Source organism: Sminthopsis crassicaudata, chromosome 2 (assembly GCF_048593235.1).
Source record: "Sminthopsis crassicaudata isolate SCR6 chromosome 2, ASM4859323v1, whole genome shotgun sequence".
NCBI lineage: Eukaryota > Metazoa > Chordata > Mammalia > Dasyuromorphia > Dasyuridae > Sminthopsis > Sminthopsis crassicaudata.
Genome location: NC_133618.1, coordinates 556,062,823 through 556,090,470, shown reverse-complemented (window position 1 = coordinate 556,090,470; position 27,648 = coordinate 556,062,823). Strand labels below are relative to the sequence as shown.

Below are 27,648 nucleotides of genomic sequence, written 5' to 3'. Positions count from 1 at the left end.
CTGTGTACTTCTACTTTATTTTTTCCCCTTTCATCCCCCTACTTTTCCCAAGCAGACTATAGTTAAGTAGAGTATAGTTAAGTATATAGGTTATATACCTATGTAGATATATGGATATATACAAATGTATATACACCCACACATAAAGATACATGCATACCTACTCATATATACATGAAGCTATATACATGCATATATAGAAAAACATGTATACATATACTCAGACATATAAATATGTGTGTTTATATATACACATGCATTTACCCATATGTAAACATCATCGAAAAGAATATTTTTATGGCTGATGTATAATGTAGATTTTTCTCTTGATTGAATCTTTAAGTTTGACTTATTTTTTCTTTCTTATCCATGCTAAAACTTCTTTTTAAAATTCTGTTCTTTAATTTGGCTTTCTATTACTTAATCTTGTTCTAATCATTGTTCCTGCCCTTATCTTCCTTCCCCATCCTTTGTTTTTAACCTGTTAATCCCTTCCCTCTTATTTCTTTATAGATTTTGGAGGATGCTATACCCTTCATGGTATATATTATGTTTAACCCATTTCCACTCTGAATAGGTTTTCAGAACTATGAACCTTCCTCCCCTTTTTAATAGACTCCTCTGTGTCTATTCTTCCTCTGTACCTCTTTTATATAACCTAATTACATTTTTACCTTTTTTCTAGGTGGGTTTGCTTTTGAAAGTCATACAATACTCAATTCTGCCCCAATTTTTCTTTTGAGCTACCCAACTGCTGATATCAAACTTAAACATATGGTATATCTTTTTACATTAAAAAAAACATAATTTATCCATATTAAGTTTCTTGATCTTTGTTATTGACTCATTTTCTATTGGGTTCAGGAGCTATTGAGAAAAAGTCCTGAAAATCTGTGAATTCACTGAATTTCCATTTTTTTCATTCAATAATATAGATAATTTTGCTGGATATACTATTTTTGATTGCAAGCCTAGTTCTTTAGGTTGACAGTATATATGGTTCTAATATATATGATTCAGTCTATTCTTGTGGCTGCTGCTAAGTCCTGTACAATTCTAATTTGTAGCTTCAGTATATTTGAATTTTTTTCTTGTTTCTTGCAGAAATTTATGTTTAATCTGGGGGTTTCAAAATTAGGCAATAATATTCCTATGTGTTTTCCACAAAGGATCTCTTAATGTTGATGATTGTAATCACTAGATATTTCAATTTCTACTTTTCCTTTCTGAACAATTTTCTTGGATTTTTTTTTTGTCATAGATTCAGGAAGTCGAATTATTCTTATATTTTCTTTTCTTGATCTGTTGTCTAGATCTCTTGTTTTTTTCTCATAAGGTTTCACATTCTGTTTTATGTTTTCATTCTTCATATTCTATTTTGTTATATCTTGGTCTTTTTTTAGCTTCATTGGCTTCCCATTGTCCAATTCTAATTCCCAAAAAGTTATTTTCGCCTTTAAGATTTTATATCTCCTTTTCTACTTGGCTAACTTTTTTTCATAATTTTCTTGGTTTTCTTAGATGGTTTTTCTTGTTACATTTTTTTTTAGTTTTCCTCAATGTCTCTAATTTGATTTTTAAATTCTTTTTTGAATTCTCTCTTTGCCCAGGGAACCATTTAACATTATTCTTTGGGGTAAAAGAAGCTTTTTTTTTTTTTTATTCCAGTGTCCTCCTCTGAAGATTAACCCTGGTCTTCCTTATTCCCATAAAAAAGTTTCTATAGCTGTGTTCTTTCTTATTTGGTGATCCATTTTTTTTTAAAATGAGAAGCATAAGTGTAAGCATCTCTATTCATGGGGTGGGGGGATGCTGCTTCATTTCAGCTTTTCCTTCTGACTTTGACATTCAAACCAAAAGCTCCATCCTCTTGCAAGAGCCCTAGTCAGCACTTCTGCCCCCAAAGTTTCTTAAGTCCTGATTGTGCTGGTTTCTTCTCATCCAGGGCAGAGATGATATAAATAGACAAACCCTTAGTAAATCTGATTTAAAAAAGGAAAGAGAAAAAGCAAATTGTTATTCTTAAAAATGAAAAGGCAGAACTCACCACTAATGAAGAAGGAATTAGAACAATAGTTAGGAGCTACTTTCCCCAAGTTAATGCCAATAAATTCGATAACTTAAATGAAATGGAAGAATACCTTCAAAAATATAGCTTGCCCAGATTAACAGAGGAAGAAGTAAATAGTCTAAATACTCCCATTCCAGAAAAAGAAAGAGAACAAGCTATTAACTAACTCCTTAAGAAAAAATCCCCAGGACCAAATGGATTTACATGTGAATTCTACCAAACATTTAAGAACAACTAAATTCAATGCTATGTAAACTATTTGAAAAAATAGGGATTGAAGGAGTCCTACCAAATTCTTTTTATGACACAGACATAGTACTGATACCTAAAACAGGTAGGCTGAAAACAGAGAAAGAAAATTATAGACCAATCTCCCTAATGAATATTGATGCTAAAATCTTAAATAAAATATTAACAAAAAGACTACAGAAAATCATCCCCAAGATAATATACTATGACCAAGTGGGATTTATACCAGGAATGCAGGGCTGGTTCAATATGAGGAAAACTATTAGCATAATCGACTATATCAATAACCAAATTAACAAAAACCATATGATCATCTCAATAGATGCAAACAAAGCATTTGATAAAAACCAACATCCATTCCTACTAAAATCACTTGAGAGTATAGGAATAAATGGACTATTCCTTAAAATAATAAGGAGCATATATTTAAAACCATCAGTATATATCATATGTAATGGCAATAAACTGGAACCTCTCCTAGTAAGATCAGGAGTGAAACAAGGTTGCACACTATCACCATTACTATTCAATATTGTACTAGAAATGCTAGCCTCAGCAATAAGAGCCGAGAAAGAGATTCAAGGAATTAGAGTAGGTAATGAGGAAATCAAATTATCACTCTTTGCAGATTACATGATGGTATACTTAGAGAACCCCAAAGACTCTGCTAAAAAGCTATTAGAAATAATTCAGAACTTTAGCAAAGTTGCAGGATAGAAAATAAATCCACATAAATCCTCATCATTTTTATACATTACCACCACAATCCAACAGCAAGAGATACAAAGAGAATTTCCATTCAAAATAACTGTTGAGAGTATAAAATATTTGGGAATATATCTACCAAAGGAAAGTCAGCAATTATATGAGCAAAATTACAAAACACTTTCCACAAAAATAAAGTCAGATTTAAATAATTGGAAAGACATTAATTGCTCTTGGATAGGCTGAGTGAATATAATCAAGATGACAATACCCTAAACTAATCTATTTATTTAGTGTTATACCAATCAGACTCCCAAGAAACTATTTTAATGACCTAGAAAAAATAACAGCAAAATTCATATGGAAGAAAAAAAGATTGAGAATTTAAGGGATGTAATGAAAAAAAAATCAAATGAAGGTGTCCTAGCTGTACCTGATCTAGAACTATATTACAAAGCAGCAGTCACCAAAACCATTTGGTATTGGCTAAGAAATAGACTAGTTGATCAGTGGAATAACTTAGGTTTACAGGACAAGATAGTGAATAAAAATAGCAATCTAGTGTTTGATAAAACCAAAGATCCCAACTTTTGGGATAAAAATTCATTATTTGACAAAAACTGTTGGGAAAAATGGAAATTAGTATGGCAGAAACTAGGAATGGACCCACTCTTAACACCACATACTAAGATAAGATCAAAATGGATCCATGATTTAGGCATAAAGAATGAGATCATAAATTAATTGGAGGAACATAGGATAGTTTACCTCTCAAACTTGTGGAGGAGGAAGTAATTTGTGACCAAAGGAGAACTAGAGATCATTATTGATCACGCAATAGAAAATTTTGGTTACCTCAAGTTAAGAAGCTTTTGTACAAACAAAACTAATGCAAACAAGATTAGAAGGAAGGTAACAAATTGGGAAAACATTTTTACAGTAAAGGTTCTGATAAAGGCATCACCTCCAGAATAGACAAAGAATTGACTCTAATTTAAAAGAAATCAAGTCATTCTCTAATTGATAAATGGTCAAAGGATATGAACAGACAATTTTCAGATGATGAAAATGAAACTATTTCCACTCATATGAACGAGTGTTCAAAATCACTATTGATCAGACAAATGTAAATTAAGACAACTCTGAGATACCACTACACACCTGTCAGATTGGCTAAGATCACAGGAACAAATAATGATGAATGTTGGAGGGGATGTGGAAAAAGTGGGACACTGATGCATTGTTGGTGGAGTCGTGAAAGAATACAACCATTCTGGAGAGCAATCTGGAATTATGCCCCAAAAGTTATCAAACTGTGCATACCCTTTGATCCAGCAGTGCTATGACTGGGCTTATATCCCAAGGAAATACTAAAAAAGGGAAAGGGACCTGTATGTGCCAAAATGTTTGTGGCAACCCTTTTAATAGTGGCTAGAAGCTGGAAAATGAATGGATGTCCATCAATTGGAGAATGGTTGGGCAAATTATGGTATATAAATGTTATGGAATATTATTGTTCTGTAAGAAATGACCAACAGGAGGAATACAGGAGGCTTGGAGAGACTTACATCAACTGAATCTGAGTGAAATGAGCAGAACTAGGAGATCTTTATACACTTCAACAACAATACTATATGAGGATGTATTCTGATGAAAGTGGATATCTTCAACATAGAGAAGAGCTAATCCAATTCCAACTGATCATTGATGGACAGAATCATCTACACCCAGAAAAGGAACACTGGAAATGAGTGTAAACTGTTAGAGTTTTTTTGTTTTTCTCCCCAGGTTATTTTTACCTTCTGAATCCAATTTTTCCTTTGCAACAATAACAACAACAAAATTCAGTTCTGCACATATATATTGTAACTAGCATATACTATAACATATTTAATATGTATGGGAATGCCTGCCTTCTAGGGGAGGGGGTGGAGGGAGGGAGGGTAAAAATTCAGAACAGAAGGGAGTACAAGGGATAGTGTTGTAAAAAATCACCTATGCATATGTACTGTCAAAAAATGTTATAATTATAAAATTAATAAAAAAAAGAAAATTATCATTTAAGTGATCTCAGGAAATTAAAAACATATATGTCTGTTTATCAATCTATATATCTAGTTAAGTATTTTTCTATCCATCTATCTATCTAATCTAATAACAATGGAGAAATTCATTGACTCCCCAAAATCCTTCTATTATAAATGCATTACTTCTAATAGTTTAAAAGGGAATAAATCTCAAAAAAGATTAGCAATGTTTTATTCAGAGGTTACAACTGTCTCCTGGATATGGTTCTACTTTTTGATTATACACTTTTTTCCCATCTTTTCACTGATGTTAGGTTCTTTCCATGAACATGCTTTTCTTCAGTTTTATATCAAACACATTTTTTCCCGTATCCTCTGATCTCATAATATAGGTTAAAGATGGGGACTTTCTTGAAAATGACAATTCATCAGTGGTAATTCCAGTCAAATATTTGAACTTTGGAAATTCATACTTCAAACATGGCTTTCCAACAGTGGGATTTATTCAATGCTAACAAGAATGTAGCCTGTTCTATTATCAGTAAAGCTACCCCTCCCCACCTTCAGTTCAAATTTTCTTGGCAATATCCAGGTGAAATACAATACCCATTAACCCTCATTAACCCTGAAGAATCTTCTGTTAGGGGGAGGAGTTCCAAGTATGATGAGAAGAACTCAGGTTGTGATAAGAATATACTGCTTGTTGAAAATTCTTTAAGATCAAATCTAAAGTGGGAGTGGGGGTAGAAAAGGGGAAAGAGATGAGAGAGAGAGAGAGAGAGAGAGAGAGAGAGAGAGAGAGAGAGAGAGAGAGAGAGAGAGAGAGAGAGAGAGAGAGGAGAGAGATGGCATTGCTGCAGCAAATGCTAATTTTATTGTTGTTTACCTCAAGCATGGTAAAGCAGCTAGGCATGTCTATTTTGCTTAATTGTCTGGTTGACCTCAGGAAAAAAGGAAAGTTGAAGTTAAATGCATAACATTTCATCTCACCATATTTTCCCTTCCCCCAGTTTCCTTTCTGAGTAGTACCCATGTGGTTTCTCTGTTTCTGAGCAGAGAGAGAGCCATAGCCATTTTAATAACCCCAGAGAAAGTGCTTCAGGACGTATTTTCAGAGCTGAGGTTGCCATGCCACAGTCTTGTCTCCTTACCATGCTCCAGATATTGAACCTTCCCGTAACTACAATTACAACATAAGCCACAAAATGTAGATTTACAGATTGTTTTCAGCAACACCCATTCAAATTTACTTATATTTACACTAGAAAAATTAGGGTAAGTGCTATTGTGACCAGAGACACAGACCAGGATCAATAACCAACCAATTCTTGGCTAATAAAGCACTTCTCTAAGGTCTATGGTTGCTTTATTCTGACTTTGAGGTTGGCCTCTAATGTCTTATCCATTGACTTTTCCCGTAAATATGTCTAATAGGGGCCATGCAGGACTCTAAAGAGAAATGATACACTCTGTTTGGTAAGAATTGCTAATTTACTAAGTATGTAAAACCTGTAGCTACTTATTACTATAAGTATTTTTTCCTGTGGTGAAATCTCATGCATGATATGAGTAAGAAAGTCAAATGTTAAATTCTGTTCTATAGTTAGGCTTTTAAAAATATATTTAAAAGCTCAAAACAAATCTTTTTTTAAGCTAATTTTTTCAGTTCCCTCCTAATATTTCCTAAAGTTACCAGACTGTATGCCTTTGAATAGCACAAGTTAAAATCATTTGGCCCTTTTTATGCCCATTATCCTATAGCTACAAATATTAACAACACTTCAAAAAGGACAAGTATAATTAATTTCATTCCTTGTACCTTTAAATCATTAATATGGGACAGGTATTATATATTATATTTTATTATATATAACAACTTTATAATCAATCATAAAAGAAAACATTCTTTGAAATATACACCAGACAGTGAAAATAGCATATGGCTAAAAGTAAAGGGATCTTTAAAGCATATATAAAATAAATATACATATATATATATATATATATATATATATATATATATCATACAGAAAATATATAATGCATAATATATTAAACATTAAATATTTAATATAACATATGTAAAACAATAAAACTTTCTGTAGCAGTCTATTGAGGAAATGTCTGAAAAATTAATTATTTTCTCAATTCAGTGTTCCTTGATGGAATTCTTCACTTTGCCACATCCAGCCTCTTGTATTTATCTCTATGAATTTTTGCCTTGGTTAAGTAGAACATGATGTGAAGTTTCCTTAATTTGTAAATTCTAGGAGCATTTAGTTTTAACTACCCAAACTCCTTAACATTAGCAACTATTTCACACATGTTTGCTATTGATCATAATGATTATATGAGAAAGATTAAGTCTTTCAATTCTAGTCTATCATTTCTTCTAAAAAATATTTCCCAAAGTTTGCTTTTTACTGATAGATTAGGATTGCTGGACAAATAGAAGCTTTTAATAAATGTTTGTTTAATTTGATGTAATTGTTTCCATAAAACATATAAAAACATATTTTTTTCCATCTACCTTTTCTTCATTAATGTAGAAGGTCAGATGTTGATTGGTTTTATATAGTTCCTGGCAAAAGGTCTAGACACTGTATTTGACATATCCTTGATGTAAGTCAATATTTTAAGACAGAAATATGGCTGCCAAAAAGGATATCCCCTTTAATTTAGGAAATAATACTGAGAGTGGAATATACAGGAAATATGGGATTTTCTTAATGAGGAAGGTCACATTTTGAGAGAATGTTGACTAACACAAGAATCTAACAAAAAGAACCACATTGATTTACCAACCAATCATGATAACATCACCAATAGAAATGGTGTGGAACCACAGAATATGCCACATGAAAAATGGTTGAAAGAGGAAGGGATATCTAACTTAAGAAAGAAAACTATAAAGGAAATATCAGTCTTCAAATATTTGAAGGTCTGTCAAATAGATGAGGGAGCATGCTTGCATTATGATGCTGATGTTGCTGTAGACACCAGAACCAGAAAAAAAAATAGAGAAACATTATAGGAAAATAACTTTCTGCTCAAGACAATGAAGAATTAACATTGTAGCTATTCCAATCATTTATTCCTTGAGGCAATAGGGTATTTATTAAATGGTTACTAAGTGTAAGATACCATTTGACACCATTGAAATATGAAAATATATAAAACATAGTTCTTTCCTTCAATGAATTTATCTGTTCTAGTAGAGGAGAGTCCATATATACAAATAACTATGATATATATGACAAGTGCCATAGGTACAAATAAAAACAGTGGCTTCCTAATAAGGAAATATCACTTTCATCTAAATCTAGCAGGGAAGGTATATCAAGGAGATGATACATGTTTAAGAAATGGCCTATAGAAAATAGTCAAGGATAGGTCTGACTACAAAATAAAATAAGCCAGACATTTAGTAAGAATAAGAAATGAAAGATGGACAGTCCAAGTATTATAGCTATTACTTGTAGAATATTTTAAATATGTTTTAAGATATCAGTAAAAGATTTTAAAAGGAAGCCCTCACCCATGTTTAATAGAGTCTTTAGTGGATTGATGAGAAATGTAGACAATAGATGAAGAAGATGAAAAGGTATGGCTGAGTTGTGATCAGCAAAACTATGGACCTATGGAAGTATCCAAGGTCATTTGACTACTTAAGTACTATATGGGTTTTTTTTTCATTTTACAAGAGTATGAAAATAATGTTTAATATGAGCCAGGAAAAATAATTTTAGCACTGAAATGAGGCCTACTAGGTTAGGGAAAGCTACTGGAAAATAAAAACAATTGTTTTGAAAATATAACAGTGCTTTATGGCTTACCAGAATGCTTTTCTACCAATGATCATTTAAGGTTGATGGTGAAACTATTTCTACATATTACAGATGCCAAAAATGAAGCCCAAAGAGATTAAGACACTGGGCAATGACCATGAAGTTAATATAAATTCAAGTTTCTCCTTGCTTCAAAGCACCAGAGCTCTTTGGAATTCATTGTGTGGTTTTAGGATTGGGGAGTTGTAAAAGACAATGCTAAGAGGATAGACAAAAGTTATACTGAGCCTCTGATAGAAGGAGGTAACAATTGATCTTTCCTATGATACAAAACTTTTTTTTTTTTTTTTTTTTTTTTTTGGACAAAGAAAAGTAGATTGCTAAATTTAAGAAGTGCCAACAACAATCTACAAATTAATCGCTTGGAAGTTCTCTGCATCACCTCTCCCCAATCACTGTCCCTAATAATTTTCTCTCACTCACAGAATATTTCAAATATACAGTAAGGAAAACTAAAGTACAGTGTAAGGTACAAGAGTATTCCAAATAGCATTCTCTTCTTATTGTAGGATAGCATAATTTACATGCCTACAAAAGCCTGTGAAGTTTTAACTGGAACTGGTAGGCATCCTCTGACTGGTTACACTTGCTTTCAATCCAAAAACAGCAGGATAAAGTTCAAAGATCATAAACAGCTATTACAAATGCCTTCAATTACATGGAATTTCTTGTTAGAAAGAATTGTTTGGTACTTAGTCAATTTGAAGGACCTGATGAAAGACCACATATAAACTGATCTTTTACTTCCATGCAGAGTACCATATGATCAACAAGCATGTCATTCTATGCAAATCCTTGCTGTTAACATGAAGGCTTGAGGGTTAGAAGGTTGTTTGGTTTTCTTAGTTGCTGTTAAAATTGCAGTTGATGAATGTAGGATTCTCACAGTTCCGTGGATTTAGAATGAGAAGGATTCATCTATTCCAAACCCTTTATCTTCTTATTTTTTTCAATCTCCATGTTCCTATTTTGGGCCAGAGATGTTAAATCATTTTCCTGATGTCATACAAATAATAAATGATAAAAATTAGAAGTTGTCTCTTTTAAACCAGAACTCTTTTTCTTGGTACTATAGCATTCCACTGTGTTGATCAAGCATAATAATAGTAATAAAATATTTCAATGACAATTATAGTTTTATATATTTTTACTTAGTGTAACATGAAAGCAGAGGTTGCTGTTACCCATTAGTAGGGCCCAAAAGATTCCAATTATATCAGAAATTTCATTTAGATGCAAAAACTTTTGGATTATAAAAACTATAAAATGCTCTTCTAAGTTACCTAACAATATTGTGATCTTTTGGTTTTTTGGGAATGAGTTAAGCTTTGTTTGTTTGTGTGTTTGCTTGCTTCTTCTATATCTCTTCAAGAGTACAGGGAGACTTCCGGCCAAGATGGTGGCATGGAGGCAGACAGCTGCTTGAGCTCCACGCTTTCTCTCAGGACTTAATTCATGACAAGCCTCAGAGTTAATGCTTGACCAGAAAAGAAACCCATAAATAATCACCAAGAGACGACATCCTTGAAATTCACCAGAGAAGGTATGTGTTTGCTCAGGGGAGAGGGTCGTACAGACTGGGCACAGACTGAGGGCAGGCAAGCCAGAGCGAGACAAACAGGTCACACAGTTCAGACTGGAGGGGGGAGGGGGAAGATCGCTGCCGTTTCTGCAAAAAGACTTTTAACCCAGTGTGGATATTCCATCTTGGCAACAAGCCAGGAGCAGCAGAGAGGGTGTAAACACCAGAAGTGAAGATTAAAACCCCAGAAAGCTAGCTTCTCTCAGAACTGGCCACCCCCACCCCCACCTGGAGTGACTCCGAGTTCTCAGAGCCTCAGAGTGCAGACACAGCGCAGCCGTCACTGTCCTGTTAATGGCTCTCTACTGCCCTACCCCCAGTCTGTAGAGGAAGCCCATTAACACCATCCAGCCACATCCCCCAAAAAACAGACCAATTGTTTCTCTTGTCAATTTGTTTTCTTCCATTCCGCTCTTGACAAAATGAACAAAAAATTCAAAAGGGCTCTAACCATTGACAGCTTCTGTATGGAGAGAGAGCAGACTTCAAATACTGAGGAGACTAAAAACAGACTGTCCCCAGAGGAATCCCCTTAAGGGGGATATGAGCTGGTCCTCAATAAAAAAGAGCCTCATAGAGGAAATCAAAAAGGCTCTCACAAGAGAGCTAGAAGAGAAATTGGAAAAGGAAAGGGAAGCTTGGAAAGAGAGCCTGGAGAAGTCATCCAGAGTGGATAAAGAGATCAAGTCATTGAGAAATAAAATTAGTGAATTAGAAAAGACAAACAACTCCAAGGAAAACAGGATTAGTGAGCTGGAAAAGGTAAACAACTCCAAAGAAAACAGGATTAATGAGCTGGATAAAAAAAATCAGCTCACTAAAAAATAAAACGGAAAAAAAGGAAAAAAAAATTCCATAGAAGAAAAAAACTCACTTAAAAACACAATTGGACAATTACAAAAAGATATAAAAAAGTGAGTGAAGAAAATACATCATTGAAAATTAGACTTGAACAAGTAGAAATGAATGACTCAAGGAGAAACCAAGAGGTAGTCAAGCAAAACCAGAGAAATGAAACAATTGAAAAGAATGGCAAGAACCTTATTAGAAAGACAACAGACCTGGAAAACAGATCCAGGAGAGACAATTTGAGAATAATCGAACTCCCTGAAAAATGTGAGGAAAAAAAGAGCTTGGACACTATTTTTGAGCAAATTATAAAAGAGAACTGCCCAGACGTTTTGGAAATAGAGGGTAAAATAGACATTGAAAAAATTCTTCGATCACCAACTGAAAGGGACCCTAAAATCAAAATGCCAAGAAATATAGTGGCCAAGTTCAAGAACCATAAAACAAAGGAAAAAATATTGGAAGCTGCTAGAAAAAATCAAATCAGATATGAAGGAGCCACAATAAGGATAACCCAGAATCTAGCAGCGTCTACATTAAAAGAACGAAGGGCCTGGAATATAATATTCCAAAAGGCTAGATCTTGGTATGCAGCCAAGAATAACTTACTCAGAAAGGTAAGTAACAAATTGGGAAAACATTTTTTACAGTTAAAGGTTCTGATAAATGCCTCATCTTGAAAATATAAAGAAAATTTACTTTAATTTATAAAAAAATGAAGTCATTCTCCAATTGATAATTGGTCAAAGGATATGAACAGACAATTTCAGATGATGAAATTGAAACTATTTCCACTCATATGAGAGAGTATTCCAAATCACTATTGATCAGAGAAATGCAAATTAAGAGAAATCTGAGATACCACTACACACCTGTCAGATTGGCTAAGATCACAGGAACAAATAATGATGAATGTTGGAGGGGATGTGGAAAAAGTGGGACACTGATGCATTGTTGGTAGAGTTGTGAAAGAATCCAACCATTCTGGAGAGCAATCTGAAATTACGCCCCAAAAGTTATCAAACTTTGATCCAGCAGTGCTACGACAGGGCTTATATCCCAAGGAAATACTAAAAAAGGGAAAGGGACCTTTATGTGCCAAAATGTTCGTGGCAGCCCTTTTTGTAGTGGCTAGAAACTGGAAAATGAACAGAAATTGGAAAATGGTTGGGTAAATTATGGCATATGAATATTATGGAATATTATTGTTCTGTAAGAAATGACCAACAGGATGAATACAGAGAAGCTTGGAGAGACTTACATCAACTGATGCTGAGTGAAATGAGCAGAACTAGGAGATCATTAAACATTTCAACGACAATACTATATGAAGATGTATTCTGATGGAAATGGATATCTTCAACACAGAGAAAAGCTAATCCAATTCCAATTGATCATGCTGGACAGAATCAGCTACACCCAGAAAAGGAACACTGGGAACTGAGCATAGACTGTTAGCATTTTTTGTTTTTCTCCCCAGATTATTTTTACCTTCTGAATCCAATTCTTCCTTTGCAACAACAACAACAACAACAAAATTCGGTTCTGCACATATATATTGTACCTAGGATATACTATAACATTTAATATGTATGGGAATGTCTACCATCTAGGGGAGGGGGTAGAGGGAAGGAGGCGAAAAATTCAGAACAAAAGGGAGTACAAGGGATAATGATGTAAAAAATTACCTATGCATATGTATTGTCAAAAAAAGTTATAATTATAAAATTAATAAAAAAGGGTATATATACTAAACAATGTGGCACCCGTTTTACAAATATTATTTCATTTGATCACCACCACAACTCCAAGATACAGATATTATTATTATTCTCATCATACTGTTGAGGAAACTGATTCAGGCAGAGTTTAAGTGATTTTCCAAGAGTTGCACAGTTAATATCTGAGGTCATATTTGAATTTAAGTCTTTTTGACTCCAGGAGCAGTCACCCTGTTGGACTGGACCACTTAGATGACTCTAGAAGTCAGATGACCACAAATGAGCTGTTTTTAAAATTTGATTGTTTTATCTTTCTTTGGTCAAAAAGCCTAATCAAGAGCATTTGGATAATTCATCACTTAATGAACAGTAAAATGCTTTGAATTTTTTAATACTTTTTGATATTCATTTAGCACTTTAAAATTCTTTATTAATCACATAAAAGGACTATTATGCATAAATATTAAATATGGCATTGGCTATTTGGCTAAGCCTTTCTAGCAAAAGCATTTGTTTTGGCAGTAGATAAGTATAAAGCTCAAGCCTTAAGGACTTATTGTGGTTTTTAAAAGGTCATATTTAGTTGGCCATAATTTATTCTGAATGTCTTTCAGAAAGAGACAAGAGTGATTTAGTTGATAGAACATGATTATTTTTTTCCATAAAGGATTTCACAGATCATCATAAAGAGGTATAATTTTCAAGCTACATAATCATAGAAGAGAAGAAAAATCAATATAATGGATTGAAAAATGAAAAGGTAACAAATTTGAGAAAGCTAAACTAGCACACAATATATAAACCAAACCATTCCTCAACTGAAATACCTTAAGGATTATTTTTTTAAAAGATTATTTATTTCTTTTATTCCATACTTTAAAACATATAGCCTTAAAGAAATAGAGTTAAAATTAAGATATTCTTGGTTAAGTGAATATTTAAAAATGTTTAATTAATTTTGTTCCAGATGAACTATTCAAAGCAATCATTTTCAAGATCTACATGACTTAATTTGAGTAAAGTAAGCATAACCTTACATTTTTTTTAGGGGGAAAAAGGACAGTATCCTAAGAAAATTTCTGAAATTTTAAAGCATTTTGGAAAACAATTCTTTTTTATTTACAGATTTTCTTTTTAATTTTAAAATTCTCTTCACACTTTGGTTTGGCCAGGAAAAAACGAATAGTTTCTAAAGTGTCATCCTATGCTATTTCTCACCTGCCAAGAATATAGAAATGCACCAAGACCTTTTACAAAATGAATTAAAATTAAATGATACTATAACAATTTTCTGATTATGAACATGTGGTGAATTTTATTTAGAGGCAGCATGCTTTCAGTGGAATGAGTCCTGAAGATATAGACCAGTGCTTTAGAGTTTAATTCATACCTGTGTGGGCCTCAGTTTTCTCATTGGTACAATAGAAGTTGGAGGAGATTGGGGTTAGCTTCTAAGTTCTGTTACAGCTCTAAATTTATAAACCTCTGAATTATGATTAAGCAGAATGGTCTAATGAAACAGACAAGGTTGTTTAATGGAGTCAGAGACCAAGATTCAAGTTTTAGCTTGATATTTACTAGATATGTGCCCTTGTATAATTATTCAGTCAGTAAGCATTTATTAAATATCTTCTATGTGCCAGAAACTATACTCAGTGCTGAGCATATAAGGAAAGGAAAAAGACAATTCTAATCCTCAAGGAGCTCACAGTCTAATGAGGGAAATACATAAATACCTTAAACTATACATATACATATGTATATATATATATATATATATATATATATATATATATATATATATATATATATGACAAATAGGAAATTATTAACAGAGAGAAGGCACCAGAAGAGAACTTGGGAAAGGCTTCCTGCAGAAGTGAGATTTAAGCTGGGATTTGAAGAAAGCTCAAGTCGTTTTATTTTTTCAGAAACTTGTTTTTTTACCATCTATTAAGTAGAAATAATGAAATATACATTGTCTAAATTGCATGGTTGTTTTAAGAAAGAAACCTTAAAACATAAATATGATTCTATCTTCTTTGTATAATGTCTATCTAAATCTATTAAGAAGTAAAATATTCTTATATTATGATATATTTTTTTTTAATTTCATGATGCCAATGACACAGGGACTGCTTCTAACAGTAGAGATAATCCCATCTTTCCCAAAGGATGCATCTAACATTCTAAGTCTTCTAATATTGCATGAATAACTCATCTGTATCTCTAGTTCTTAATGAATTAATATTCTGCTTCCTTTTCTAATCATGCTCTTTCTGAATGACATATTTTATTCTATCCTGAATGGGATTATTTGAAGGGAAGGTCAACAAGCATTTATTAAGCACCCACTTTGTGTCAAGTAAATGTTACATACTTTACAAATATGTTATTTAATCCTCAATCTTAGGAGGTAGATGTCATTCTTACCTCCATTTTATAATTGAGGAAACTGAGGCAGCCAGATGTTAAGTGACTTGTCCATACTCACACAGCTATTAAATGTCTAGGCTAAAACTTGAATTCAAGTCTTCAATTACCAGATCAATTTCTTAATCTATTGTGATATCTAGTGATTGAGAATTTGAGTATTAGGCTATAAGAAAAGATGTAAACAATGAAAAAAAAATCATAGTAATATTATCTGTTTTTCTGAAATCTAGCCTGGCTATATGTTTGGCTCCTGCACAAAAGGCTGTCCTCAGTTGATAACATGTTTCATCACACAATCTCATAGAAACTGTTGGCTTTGGCAGAGAGAAGTACATTCTGCATCATTGGAAGAAGCACTCTACATTGATGAAATCCAAATTTCTTGAAGTATTATTACCCTGTGCTGCAACTGATTTATTTATTTACTTTGCACTAATAAATTTACTTAGAAGTCTGTCCTCTATTATTTAATGCTATAAAAATTGGTCCCATTCCCCCCCCAGGCTGGGGTTAAGTGACTTGCCCAGGGTCACACAGCTAGGAAGTGTTAAGTGTCTGAGATCAAATTTGAACTTGAGTCCTCCTGAATTCAGGGCTGTTGCTCTATCCACTGTGCCACCTAGCTGCCTCAATTGGTCTCATTTCTGAGTTTTGTATTAGTGTGATTGAGAATCAGTTAAAAATGACTACCTAAACACACATTTTAAAAGCCATTTTTTCAATGGTAAATGAAGCAATGGAAGCAGTGATTAAAATGTGTGTCAAGAATTTCTGATTTCAAGAAGTCTGCCTTGGTTTCTATACTTCCCTCCAAAACCAGAATGGGAAGCATCATATCTGAATAATAATAAAATGCTTTTGTTATTGCCCCCCAGTTTTAAATGGATCCCCTTGCCTATTCAATAAAGTACAGAACACTTAGCCTGTCATTCAAGACCTCAAAAAAATAGTTTCCAGTGTAACTTTTAACCAAGTCCTACATATTGGATTGCATGGCACCTTACGTTACATTTCTAGATGATATATTTGCAGCAGATATAGTAACTGGAACAGCTGCAGTTAATTGTTGTGCCACTAGATGAAAATCATTTGCATCTTGGTTGTTTGAACATTTTTTTTTTTTTCCTCTAATGATTGGGAGTGGGGGAGGTGAAAGGGACATCTTATAGGAACTAAAATTTTCAAAGGCTAGGAAAAATACTTTTAAAAACCAAGTTGTTTTTTTGTTTTGTTTTGTTTTGTTTTGTTTTGTTTACAAGTAGCTTTATAACTAGCTCTCAGAGAAGGAAACCAGAAACTCAAGTTTAAGGCAATATCAAAAAATAATCAAAATTACTCTGACAGGAATTTTCCATGTAGTCTCTGGTTTTCTGGCTACTGTGGGTTCTTTTATATTTTTGATGAAATACAGGGGATTCATATAAGATGTTCTACAGATAAAAATACATCAAAAGCTTCTTTTTTGTGTGTTTCTTCCAGTCTGCTTCTGAATGTTGTAAGCATCTTGCTTGGTAACTTTAACATAACATCTCTTTGCTCCTTTCCACCTCCTTAACTTATCTTGTCTAAATGCTCAGACTCTTTAGGTGCTGTTCATTAAATAATTAGTAATTGTTTTGCAAATTAGATTACTTTCATTTAATCTGAGAAGGGAAATTCATTGGAAATTGCTCCTTAACTGCCTGCAAAAGGTAAATGTTTCCTTCTTTCCTATTATTCACCTACAAGTTTTGATCATAAAATCATAGAATATCAGAGTTAGAAGTGACTATGGATAACAATATCATTCAATTTCCTTATTTTACAGATATGGAAACTGAGGACAGGAGAAGTTATTTTATCTTGGGCTAAACAGATTTCAAATGGCATGTCTTTTGATTCCCAGTGCATTGCTACTTTAAGAATTTTTTTTTTTCTTTTACAAGGATCCAAATGTCCCTCTAGCCTCTGGGGAATCTTATTGCTTATGTTAATTCCTTTACCTGTTATCACATAATTTCATTCTTTATCCATCCTTTCCTTTTAAATGACAAAAAAAAAAAACCCTAAAACAAACAAAAAACAAAAACAAACTTGTTTCCTTAGAAAAATCAGTCATTTTATAGCCCAAACTTTTAAACTATGACTTGTTAATCCAATGTAAAACCATACAACAAAATATAAACAGATATAGTTTTGTCCCTCCATTTTTCAAAGCCTCAACCAAATTTTACATTTTCTATGAAATCCTTCCCCAATCACTTGAACTCACAATTAACTTCTTTTTTCACCAAACTCCTGTAGTGGTGATATTTTTATTTTTCACTTTGTACAAATTGACTTGTATTTCTATATTTTATCACTCCAACTGAATTATAAATCCCTTGAAGAAAGGATGATATCTCTTTGTATTTTGTAAGGAATTAACAAAGCACGAAACAGGTGATACATATATTAAACATTTTTGCGTGAATTATTTTTATGTGTCATATATTTGCATGTTTGTGTTCTTATTCCTTTTCTTTATTGTGAGACTGTGTATGTAAGTATTTCTTATATCTACAATTTAACTGTGAGGTCCTTAAAGTTAGACATTATGTAGATACTCCAATCCTTTGAATCCGTTTTGTTTTTTTTCATCCTAACTCTTGTCTTAGAACAACAAATATTAAAGGATATTTTCCCTTTTCAAGTATGTGTATGTATGTACATATATATGTATATAATATCCATAATTAAAGGAAATGCCAGATTTGAATTAGAGGTTAGCAAAAGTACACACTGACACACACAGACACTAAAGTATGGAAAGCATATCTATTTTTTTTTCCATTTAAAGGTAGAACCAATGAAATCTATCTGTGGAACTCAGGTTAAAAACCCTTTCCCTAATATATATTTAAAATTTTACCTTTATTAGTCCACATTTATAACAAGCAACTGAATTAAACTTTGTTAGGTAATCAAAAGCTTAGGGAGTTCTGTCACTGGGGCTGAATCATGTTATATATAAGTCAGCATTTAGAGGAGAATGGACTAAGAATGATTTTGTTGCAAGATTTCATTTGGATTGTCCACCATTCTGGTCAATCTCAGGATGCTTTCTGTGGTGTTTTCATTGGCACTTTTGTCACAATCAAGATTTATCAAGCTCATAATGCCTAATGTATTCTAAGAACCCTAGCAGGAGGCTACACTACTGGGGTTTTGACCTTTTCACAGTTTGTGTTTCAGCTGGCTGACTGTTCCTCCCCTTCCCTTCATTCTGGTGAAATGGTTATAAAAGGGAATGAACTGAAATGGCCAGCAGTCCAATTACAGAATATTGGAAAGGTCAAAGTAGGACAGCACACTAAGGTATTTCATAAAGCATAGGAAGAAGCACAATTTTGTGGCTTCTTTCTTATTACCAAGCAATAGAATGATGAGGAAAGTAGCCAGTACTGAAATATGGAACACTGAATGCAAAATAAAAAACAAAACAAAACAAAACAAAACAAATGCCAAAACCTAAATCCTATTCTCATTATGCTTGTCAATCTGGAATCTTTAAGATTTTTTCTTTCGCTCATGTTAGTGTTGGGGTTTTTATTTATGAGCTAATATTTATAAGACCTAGTTCTTCAAAGAGCATTACATGTATGCACAAACATTTGACACTTATTAGTTTTGCAATAGTAGGAGAAACAATACAAACTTAAATGTAATTGACAGTCTCATCAGGTTCTTTTTTTTAAGTTCCTAAATGTAACTTGTGAATTTCAGAATACTTTTGGCTTTCAAGTGATAGAAAATAGAGCTGGTTCTATGACTCTCATAAAAGTGACCTAAGCATTCCATTTGAACAGCAAGGTCCTTATTTGGGATACTGAACACTTTCAAATGGATTTTGTTCCTTATAAAATTGGTAATGTTGGTAACAATGAAGAGATTTCATAAAACAATAAACAAAGCAATTAATATGTCTTTAATTTGCACCTAACAAAACAGAAAGGGTGTGTTTTTTCCATGTGACATGTAGACAAATTTTTCTTTAAAAACAAAGTTTCATGCTGTGACTACAATTAGTGTAATTGTCAGCTCTTCTCTAAAAAACAAATATGTATTAAGAGAAAAGCCAGCATTGTGCCCTCCTCTGGTGTGAAAATGAGACAATCAAAATCTATTGTAATTACCTCAGTGATATTATAATTAGCAACGATTAAGTTATTCCATGCTGCTTTATTCCTCTTGGCTACAATTAAAAAAGTATATATCTTTCTGCTGCACATTACTGCTGATCATTTTACCTCAATACATGTCTGGTAAGTGGATAAATTAGAAGTAATTTTAAAGCACAACTCCGTTAAAACATATATCTTTCTATTTAACTGCTTTAACCCTCTAGTTGCATCTTCAATCATCTCCACTTGGGGGATAGGGGTTTTTCCTTTTTTTTTCTCAGTCACAGATCTAACATATTTTTAAACTATCTTTTTAAGATACTTACTTTAAAAAATAATCACAAATTCTAAAAAAAAATGTAATTAATTCTTTGGCTATTTATTGGCCTTTCTCACAACTTGGGAATGTTTGAGTTGTTCATTAGCTATATTTTTTCAGGCATATCAGAATAAATGAATCAATGAAAATATCAAGAAACAAAAGTAAACATTTGACTATCTTTTCAGTTGGAGTGCTTATGTAGAAAAATAAACTATTTAACTAGGAAAAATTATCATTCATAGTATAATATTTTAAAGCTTACAATAGACTTTCCCCTTGTTATCTCATTAATTCACAGGCCTATTATGTAGATGACAAATTGAAGCAAAAGAGGTTAAGGGATTTGCATAGTTTCATGAAGCTTGAAAATGAATAAGGCCACCTATTTTAATGGCCATATCCAACTACATATACAAGGATCAATTCTCATAATCACCTTACTTCAAAGAAGATGGAGTTGAGTTTTATTATCTCTTTTATAAATTTACTTTCATTTTAAAGTCCCCATAGTTCAGTTCCCCTTTCATAATAAGTTCATAGATTTCTACATACAGAAAATCTCCATCTTATTTTATAGATGAGAGAACTGATGCACAAAGAATTTTGCTGGCTTGTCAGGATTAAGTATATAAGGAGTGTGCCTGAGAAATTCTTGGAATCCATGTCTCCATGATTTCCCTATCTACTGCACCATGCTACCTCCCTATCATTTCATTTACTTTGTTCTTCTGGTTCTTCCTATTTTATTTTGCATCAATTACTACAGGTCATCCCATGTTTCTTTGATTTCCTCATATCTGTCATTTCTCAGTACATAATTATGTACCCATTAATTTTGTTTGCTTTTATCAAAAATATTGTAGGACTAGTTAAAGCTGTTTTGATGATCAAATTTTAAACAATGCCACTATGAGACTAAGCAAATTTCTCCTAATAAGCCAAGCCAGTGGATAGCACAGTACCTATTTCTTCAAACCCTTAATCCTCCTTCACAGTAAAAGTGATTGAAGATGGAAAAAGTATGTTGTTTTAGCAACATACATAACAAACTCAAAAATGCATTCTTCCAAGAAGTAGAAAATATTGCACTTAATAATAAACTAAAGGAGCACTTTGTTTCTGAAACTAGAGAAATTAAACATTGAAATTGCTGCTACAAGAAATAAACATAAGTTTTAAATGATTATGCTTATTTAAAATTGATCCAAATAGCCAAAGGTCTCATTTGGAAGAGGTAAGGAACTTTTCAAGTTACTGTGGAAATTGTAGAAGGACTTTGAGTAAAAATAAAAATGGGATACTGAACTCTATTCTAAAAGATAATAGGACTTAAATATCAACCAAATAATTTGGCTACCCAATATCACTCTGCTTGGAGGACAACACAGCTGTGGGAGGAAGTTAAGTGTCAACTTTTATGCCACTATCCATCTGGTTTGGTTTAGTTAAAGCAGCCCAGAAGCAAGGAGACAATTACATGGATTAAGAGAAACTACCTTTTCTGTAATTTAGGTTTACTGGAGAAGACACTTGGGCTGGGCTAACGGAATAGTTTTAATTGATTCAAACATTTCCTCTTCTTTATCAAAGGCATTAAGCTTGTGTGACTGAGAGGATTTAGAGATATTTTTAAACAGGCCTGTAAAGTCTCATTCACAAAAACAAAAGAAAACAAAACAGAAAAAAAAAAAAAAGCTCTGGCATTGAACAGAGGGGATTCCAAATACAGAAATCATGAAATTTCTCCTATAATGATAACTGACTAATCTTGTTTAACTCTGATAGTAATATGAAACAGCATTCCTATTAATATCCATTCTCACCTGTATATGACATGTGGGAATTGAAAAGCACCTGGACTCCCCAGGAAGCCCATCAATGCCTTTGTATATATAGTAGTTCTCTCCAAAGTAAGCTGAATGGATATTTGACTGGCTCTGGATATCTTGTCACTCCCTTATAGTTCTCTGTGGTTTTGGTTAATACTTCTTACTTATTAACAAGTTGACAGCTCTTATTTTTAAATGGATATTGCTTTGCTCGAGAAAATCATGTTGCAGCTTGGGAAAGAAAATATTTCTGCCAGCATAGGTTCTTGAAATAATGTGAGATGAGAGTAAAAAGAGTTTCTGATACACTGAGACATGTAATGCACTATCATGCAATTTATTCCCTCACACATATGATAAGATTATTCACATGATATTGGACATAGAAGTTTAGTAGATGAGAGTGTCAATATTATCGTAGATAAATATTCTGAAAATCCTTTACTTCCTATAAGAAGTGCTCTTCTTCCTCTTAAAACCTAATACCTTTATACTAGCTTAAACACCCCCCAAAAAACTTTCTGTACCTTATACACTAAGCAATATCTCTTTTCTCTATCATCTTTGATTTTTCTTTGACAATCTCACCTACCTTGCATTAAATCTTCAAGTTGTTTGCCTTTTTCTTGATAAAATCCTTGTCTTTTCATTGATTTCTGTTCCTCCTTATTCTTCCTGAATATGACCATTACTCAAAAGTCAGGCTTTGTCTCACTTTGCTCTAATCTTTTAACTTTGAGATAATATCTTATTTCAAAATTACAACTGTAATTTCTATGCAAATGACTCTGAAAGTAAATGTCTTTTTTTTTTTTTTAACTAGGGTCCCAATGTCCACTAGTAAGCAGCCATTCTTTAGATATAGAGAATGAGGTTATCAATTTAGTTGGTCAATTCATACTAGTAATTCTACTCTTTTTTTAAAATTTTTTATTATATATTTTTTTATAATATTATCCCTTGTATTCATTTTTCCAAATTATCCTCCCCCTCCCTCTACTCCCTCCCCCCAATGACAGGCAATCCCATACATTTTACATGTGTTACAATATAACCTAGATACAATACATGTGTGAAAATACCATTTTCTTGTTGCACAATAAGCATTAGATTCCGAAGGTACATGTAACCTGGGCAGACAGATAATAGTGCTAACAATTTACATTCACTTCCCAGTGTTTCTTCTCTGGGTGTAGCTACCTCTGTCCATCATTGATCAACTGGAAGTGAGTTGGATCTTCTTTATGTTGAAGATTTCCACTACCATCAGAATATATCCTCATACAGTATTGTTGTTGAAGTGTACAGTGATCTTCTGGTTCTGCTCATTTCACTCAGCATCAGTTGATGTAAGTCTCTCCAGGCCTCTCTGTATTCCTCCTGCTGGTCATTTCTTACAGAGCAATAATATTCCATAACCTTCATATACCATAATTTACCCAACCATTCTCCAATTGATGGACATCCATTCATCTTCCAATTTCTAGCTACAATAAAAAGAGAGGCCACAAACATTTTGGCACATATAGGTCTCTTTCCGCTCTTTAGTATTTCTTTGGGATATAAGCCCAGTAGTAGTACTGCTGGGTCAAAGGGTATGCACAGTTTGATAACTTTTTGGGCATAGTTCCAAATTGCTCTCCAGAATGGCTGGATTCTTTCACAACTCCACCAGCAATGTATTAGTGTCCCAGTTTTCCCACATCCCCTCCAACATTCATCATTATTTGTTCCTGTCATCTTAGCCAATCTGACAGGTGTGTAGTGGTATCTCAGAGTTGTCTTAATTTGGATTTCTCTGATCAGTAGTGATTTGGAACACTCTTTCATATGAGTGGATATAGTTTCAATTTCTTCATCTGAGAATTGTCTGTTCATATCCTTTGACCATTTATCAATTGGAGAATGGTTCGGTTTCTTATAAATTAGGGTCAGTTCTCTATATATTTTGGAAATGAGACCTTTGTCAGAACCTTTGCTTTTAAAAATATTTTCCCAATTTGTTACTTCCCTTCTAATCTTGTTTGCATTAGTATTGTTTGTACAGAAACTTTTTAGTTTGATGTAATCAAAATCTTGTATTTTGTGATCAATAATGATCTCTAGTTCTCCTCTGGTCATAAATTCCTTCCTCCTCCACAAGTCTGAGAGGTAGACTATCCTCTGTTCCTCTAATCTATTTATTATCTCACTCTTTATGCCTAAATCATGGACCCATTTTGATCTTATCTTGGTATATAGTGTTAAGTGTGGATCTGTTAGGATTACTAGGTGAGAACTCAGGTTGTCTGGACAGTGACAAGGTGAGAATTCATGTTGTCTGGACAATTACAAGGTGAGAACTCAGGTTGACTTGATAGAAGGAGCAAGCTCATTGGCTGAAGTGGTTCTTCCCAGAAGCCCTTGCATTATCCCACGCCCATTCTCTGGGAGGATAAAAGAGACAACAGTGGGCCTGGAAAGTCAGTCTGCCTGGAGAAGGATAAGAGCTGGAGGAGATTCAGAGCCAGGATTCAAGGAGAAGACTCTGCACTACATCTGGCTTGACGCAGCTCTCTGCAGGAAGGGAAGTCACTTCTCTGGACAAGAGTTAACAGCAACTGCCTGGAGACAACGGTTCACTACAGGAAGAAGAATCTGTCTGAGAGATTTGAGTAGACACAGCAGATCTCTTCCCAGAGAGCGATCCAGCAGCTTCTGGAGACGACAGCTCGCTACAATTGGCGTCCACACGTGGGGCAAGGACTTTTGCTTATCCTGACAAGAGGAACTAGACCAGACCTTCGCAATTTGGTGCCCGGACACGGTCCTGATTCCAGTGGAAAAGCCTCCCATCCAGATCTCAGTCTCTCTGACCCAGAACCGTGAGTAACGAGGAAACTTTGTTAAAAATTAAGTGAGCGTGCTAATAGATAAATAAGGAACTTAACTTGTTAAGGGCTAAACCAGGAATCTCTTATAGCTGAAATGGGGCACATGTTAGCTAAATTAAATCCCTGGACCTCAGCCGACTCAACCCCAGCCCCAGAAGCAACATCAGCTCCACCCCCATTCAGGAGTGGTACTATAGAGAGTATAATCAAGATAATTGAGAAGCAGAGTTTACTTGTAACCTGGGTACAGATTGCTAAACTCTTGGCTGCATTAAGACGCACCTCCCCTTGGTTCTTAGAGGAAGAAAAGATAGATGTAGATAAATGGAAGCTAGTGGGATTTGAAATGAAAGAATTTCATGCAAAAAATGGGCCTCGTTCAATTTCTGCAGAAGTATTTTATATCTACAACATAGTTCAATTAGCCTTAAACTATCAAGCAAGTTGTAGGAGAAGGAAAAGTTTTAAAAATCAACAGAGGAGGAAGTGGGAGGAAAAAAGGAAAGATCAAGATCTTGCCCTAGTGTAGCGAGCTGTAGTCTCTAGAAACTGCCGGATCACTCTCTGGGAAGAGATCTGCTATGTCTTCTACTCAAATCTCTCCGACAGATTCTTCTTCCTGTAACGAACCATTGTCTCCAGGCAGTTGCTGTTAACTCTTGTCCAGAGAAGTGACTTCCCTTCCTGCAGAGAGCCCCGTCAAGCCTGATGCAATGCAGAGTCTTCTTCTATCTCTGGGTGTCCTCTCTTTTATCCTCCCAGAGAATGGGCGTGGGATAATGCAAGGGCTTCTGGGAAGAACCACTTCAGCCAATGAGCTTGCTCCTTCTATCAAGTCAACCTGAGTTCTCACCTTGTAATTGTCCAGACAACATGAATTCTCACCTTGTCACTGTCTAGACAACCTGAGTTCTCACCTAGTAATCCTAACACCCTAGAGCAAGAGGATTTAAATGAGGAATTATGGTATGATTCTCTTGAAGAAGCTTCAACCCTGCCTAGAGAACAGATTATTGACAGGCCCACATCAACCCCACCTTCAGAGGTGGAGGAAGAAGGAGGGGAAGAGGCAGAAACACAAACAGAATTGCCTGTGAAGCAGCCTAAGCCTATGACAAGATTAGAAAAAGCATTGGTTAAAACTAAGAGAGAAGGACAGGATATAAGTGATTTTATACATGCATATCCTGTGATTGAAAATATTGACTCTGTAGGTCAAAAAAGGAGAAGACATGCGCCTTTAGATTTGAATAAAATTAAAGATTTGAAAAAAGGTTGTACCCTTTATGGGGCTACATCAGCTTATGTTAAAATGTTACTAGATGGTTTGTCTTATGAAGTCCTAACCCCAAATGATTGGAAATCCATAGCAAGGACATGTCTGGAACCTGGGGAAAATTTATTATGGCTTGCAGAATTTCGTGAATTATGTAAAATTCAAGTCAGATGCAATTTGGAAATAGAAGTTAACACACAATTCACTTTTGAGCACTTAGCTGGTGAAGGTCAGTATGGAGAGAATTCAGAACAGATTAATTATACCAGGACAATATATGAACAAATTGCTAAGGCTGCAATAAAAGCTTGGGGTGTCCTCCCTGGACAGAAAGATTGCGGAGAGGCTTTCACTAAAATACAGCAAGGTCCCAATGAACCTTTTGCAGATTTTGTGGGACGTTTGCAAACTGCTGTCAAAAGAACTATTGGAGAAAATTCAGCTACAGAAATAATGACCAGACATCTGGCTAAGGAAAATGCCAATGAGATTTGCAAAAGAATTATATGGGGATTAGACAAAGATGCTCCTTTAGAGGAGATCATAAGACGCTGTGCTACAGTGGGAACAAATGCTTTTTACACCCGGACAATGATGAACGTGGAAAGACAGGGTCCCTCCTGGCAAGGGACTTCTAGAGAAATTCGGAGATGTTTTCAATGTGGAAAAATTGGGCATCTAAGAGCTCAGTATAGGTATGGAGATACAGTGAGAAGACGGGGTGAAAGAAGACCTAAAACCCCATGTCCAAAATGCAACAGAGGACTCCATTGGGCATCAGAGTGTAGAATAATTCAGGGAAATGGGATGAGGGGCCCAGGTCCAGGGCCCCAGGCAAAAAAAGACTTGGGGCATGATGGCAGCTGATGCTACACCCAAAGAGCCTTTAGAAGGTCAGGACTCTGATTTGATCAACCAGCAGAAAAGCAATCACATGGAAGAAAGGGATTACCTGATAAGTGAGCCAAAAGGCAATCAGATTGCAAAAATGGATTACACTTGGGGAGAATACAGGCCTTTTAAACCAACAGGGCTGTGTCCAGTGCAAACAACTCCAATGTAATTGCCAGGTGATGTGAAGAGATTTAGAAAGTGGTAAATAGAAGGAAATTAGATAGGTTGGCTGCCTGGGAGAGAGGGCTTGCTTGTATTTCTTCAGCAGGAGAAGGAATCAGATGGGTGCCAACGAGTCATATTCGCCTTGTCCATCAGAGAGAGACAGAAAAAGAGAAAGACCTCAAAATAAAGGAGAAGATCTAAGAAACATCTTACACCGAAAGATTAGATCAACTTCTGCTTTTGTTTGATTTGAGATAAGGATAGCTACCCCTGCTTTTTTGGCTTTACCTGAAGCATAATAGGCTCTGTTCCAACCTTTTACCTTTACTCTGTATGTATCTCCCTGCTTTAAGTGTGTTTCCTGTAGACAACATATTGTAGAGTTCTGATTTTTGATCCAATCTGCTATCCGTCTCCGTTTGATGGGAGAGTTCATCCCATTCACATTTACAATTAAAATTACTAATTCTGTATTTCCTGCCATCATATTATCCCCAGATTATGCTTTTTCCCTTGACCCCCCTGATCCCCCTCCCATATTTAATTTACAGACCCCCCTTGTGATGCACAGCCCTCCCTTTTTTTAGTATCCCTCCCCCCTCCCTCCAAGTCCCTTCACTTATTCTCCTTTTCCTTTTCCCTTTTCCTCTCCCCCCTTT

At 34.3% G+C, this 27,648-nt stretch overlaps 1 long non-coding RNA gene across 1 annotated transcript in view; it reads left to right on the top strand.

Annotated features, from left to right (window-relative positions):
* LOC141553712 (uncharacterized) overlaps positions 1-27,648 on the top strand; it is a 92,151-nt gene that overhangs the window by 46,870 nt on the left and 17,633 nt on the right. Inside the window, exon 2 of the long non-coding RNA XR_012485598.1 lies at positions 10,273-10,443. This is a non-coding gene — a long non-coding RNA (uncharacterized LOC141553712). The remainder of the gene's footprint in view (positions 1-10,272; positions 10,444-27,648) is intronic.